The sequence below is a fragment of the Triturus cristatus genome, chromosome 8, assembly GCF_964204655.1.
Source record: "Triturus cristatus chromosome 8, aTriCri1.1, whole genome shotgun sequence".
In the NCBI taxonomy this organism is placed as follows: Eukaryota; Metazoa; Chordata; class Amphibia; order Caudata; family Salamandridae; genus Triturus; species Triturus cristatus.
The window spans coordinates 592450450-592454432 of NC_140591.1; positions in this window are offsets into that span (position 1 = coordinate 592450450).

Genomic DNA, 3983 nt, shown 5'->3' on the forward strand with positions numbered 1-3983 from the left:
ACCAATGAGGCTATCCTTTTGCTATCATCTTTGAGTGGGTGGGCAGGGGTAGAGTCCTCCGATCGCTGAAAGAAGCCCAAAGTCTTCTGAACATCCAGCCAGCGTCTGGGAGGGGGTAGCCCTCCCCACACGTCAAGCCGAACCAGTGTCCCCAGCAGTCACTATGGTCCACAGTGCGAAACGCCTCTAAACGAAACAGAGCCCTCCAGTCTAGTGAAACCCAGAAGGACATTATTCAGCACCTGCAAAATCTGGAGGCACCCTCCACACCTCCCCCTCCGACAGCAGACTCAGGGGCTTCTTTATGAGCCCCTGTGTCACTTTTGCGCCGCAGGTACGTCACGTTTTGTAACGAACCAGCGGCGTAAAAAATGCGCCATATTGCGTCATATTTACAAAGTGACGCATCTAGGTAGATGTGTCACTTTGTAAAACCCTGCGCCACATTATACCTGCGCCAGGTATAATGTATGATGGTGTGGGCGTTCCGACGCAAGTAAGCCTCGTAGTAGTGACGCAGTGAAATCTATAAGATTTCATTGCGCCACTTCTAGGACGTAAATGCATCAATATCTTACGCCTGCCTGACAGCAGGCGTAAGACTGATGCAGGCGCCTTTAACATGGGACTTGCCCATGTGTAATGACCCATTGCTGGAGTTGCATCCCTTTTGTGACACACTCCAGCAATGCGTAATTTTTCCACCTATAGATACATCAGAAATACTGACGTATCTGTAACTCCTTGCGACATGATGCGTCATACTGTAAATATGACGCATCCAGCAGGTTGCAAGGAGGGCGCAATGAAAAGTTATGCATCGCTGTTTTCAAGCAGCGATGTGTCACTTTTTGTAAATGAGGCCCTCAGTATGATTTGTCATGCCCTACCCTACTCCTCCACCGGGGGGGGGGGGGTGCGGTGGCCTCCTGTGACACTCTGCATCACACACCCATGGCTGTCTCAATTCTTTGCTGACTTCCAGCCTCCCCTGCTTCCATGGGGGCTGACTATAGGCCACCTATCTCCTGGACGAGAGGCGAGTAACACCCAACACCACAAACGGCCTTTCCTTAGCTGGGCAAGTGGACATGGGCACTGCCAATAAGACCTTGTGATGTATAGCTGGCCCTGAACATTGTGGGCCTACACTTGCTGTCAGCCTGTCTCCCGAATATAGACTTTTGGGGAGTGACTTCCCTAGGTCAGTTGGCGTCCCAGGCGCTGGCCCCCTTCACCACTGGATACATTGTTCTGGCCTAGTTGGCATGATGTTAATCTTCTACCTAAGGTGCACTTTTTTTCTCTAGGTTGCATGTTACCCTGGGTGTACCCACCCTCTCTCACTCTCGCGACTCATCACACTGCAAGTCTTGGCCAGCTGGGACTGGGTTGCTTCTCATCGCCCCCTGTCTCCGGCCCACCTCCTTGCAATACCCGTTCACCTCTGGATAAATTGTTCTGGCCTAGTTGGCATGATGTTAATGTTCCGCTAAGGTGCACTTTTTTTCTCTAGGTTGCATGTTACCCTGGGGGTACCCACCCTCTCTCTCTCTCTCTCGCGACTCACCACACTGCAAGTCTTGGCCAGCTGGGACGTGGTTGCTTCTCACCGCCCCCTGTCTCCTGCCCACCTCCTTGCAATACCCCTTCACCTCTGGATAAATTGTTCTGGTCTAGTTGGCATGATGTTAATCTTTAGCTAAGGTGCACTTTTGTTCTCCAGGTTGCATGTTACCCTGGGGGTACCCACCCTCTCTCACTATCGCAACTCATCACACTGCAAGTCTTGGCCAGCTGGGACTGGGTTGCTTCTCACCACCCCCCTGTGTCCTGCCCACCTCCTTGCAATACCCAAGCAGGTCGGAACCTGGTTCACCCACTATATGCAGCACTAGCCCACTCACCCTCTTCCTTCTACCTCCCTACTTACCTCAGGTTACTTACTAGCATGGGGCACCCCTGACATCCAACCCCCTCAATGACCTCAGTCACCAGTGTTACATTTCTCACACTCAATGTGCGAGGGCTCAACTCTCCAAATAAATGGAAACAAGTGTGGCGATATCTCCTCCAGCAGGATGCTGATGTGATCTTGCAGGAGATGCACCTCCTCTAGCGGGACAACCCGCACATGGCACACCCCAATTACCCCATCCGTTACTGGGCCTCTGCAACTTCCAAAACAGGCGAGTTGCAATATTCTGCAATGCCTTGTTCTGTTCTAAGACCCTGTGGGGAACAGAACGGGTAGGGCCGCTCCTTGAAGCTCACTATACAACGTGGACCGCACCCCCTTACACTTCTGAATGTATAGGTTCCCAACCAGGCACAAGATACATTCCCTAGGACTTTGTTCAAGGCCCCCTTCCAGGGTACCGGAGTTATGTCGGTGGCCCTTAAGCACGAAATAGCAGATTTGGGACTGGTAGACGCCTAGAGATACCTCTACCCTGACACTCATTCTTCTCCCATGTCCACCAATCATATTCATGTATCGACTGCTTCTTCCTCACTCACCCTCTGCTTCCTCACTCACCATTGGCTCCTCCCTCATCTCTGACATTTCAATCTCTGACCATGCACACGTGGAACTGACTTGGATAAGTAGGGGCGACGTGCCCCATCCTCCCTGTGCTGGCTCCTTCTCCTGCAACTTCTGCAGGACCCAATGGACACCAAGGCAATCCGCACTGTGATAACAAACTACTTTGAGACTACCACTCACCCAGACATCTCGGCACATGCACTCTGCGATGAGTTTAAAGTTGCTATTAAGGGTGTGATTACTTCTATTTCCATCGCCCGGGTAAGAGAAGCTAGGTTGGTGGAGACAGGTCTGGTCACAGAGATCAAGAACGTGGAACATCAGGACCCCACCGCCCCGTCCAAGCGCACTAAACGCCGGATGGCCCTCCTGCGAGGTCAACCACGGACGGATCTCACTAATAAGGCAGAGCATGCTCTCCTTGGAATCAAACAAAAATACTATGAGGGGGTAATTACCTGGGGACTCTCTTGGCACACAAGCTCCAGCATCAACAGACTCATGCTCACATCCCGGGGATCCAACCAGCGCCCGGAACATGGGCCACCTCGGACACGGATAAACAACAGGCTTTTCAGGACTTCTACCAGGCTCTCTATACTAGCGAGGAAGCCCCTCTGGATGCCGTCGTCAACTACTTTGCGGGTTGTCAATGAGACCCCCTTGGCAGCTCTCACGCGGAGCTGCTTGAGGACCCTATATCCTTGGAGGAGTTCCAGCGGGCCCTCAAGAGCTTTCTCCTTGGTAAGACCCCAGGGCCTGATGACCAGCCTCTAGCTTTCTACTGCAAATTTCTCCCACAACTGCAAGACCAACTGCTGGCCCTGTTTAACACTTTCACAGCAGCTTCGGGACTCACTCCTACTATTTCCGAGGCTGAGATCTCTTTGATCCTGAAACCGGGAAAAGACCCTTGGCTCTGTGCCTCATATCGTCCTATAGCGCTACTAAACACTGATGCAAAACATTATATTGAAATCTTAGCAAACAAGCTGGAGCTCTATCTCCTTTACAAGTAAACCTGGATCAGGTCTGCTTCATCCACTACAGTCAGGGCACGGACAATATCCGTCGCCTGGCCCACTAAGTGAAGAAATCCCATGGCCATGCTATCCCGGCGTGTCTTCTCTTGCTGGATGTGGAAAAGGCCTTTGACAGGGAAAGTTGGCCCTTCTTAAAGGCCGTACTCCAGAAGACATGCCCTGCAAAGGTTTACAGGATTATGGCCCCTTACACTTCCCTAACTGCAAGAATTTGAGTCAATGAAGGCCTGTTCCAAGCCATTAACCTGCGGTGGGGCACTGGGCAGGGCTTCCCCCTCTTGACCATCCTGTTCAACAGAAGGAGGACATAGTGGGGATAACCGTTCGGGAAGGCGAGCTCACAAGCTTTCCTTATTTGTTGATGATCTTCTACTGACACTCGCCCAGTCAGA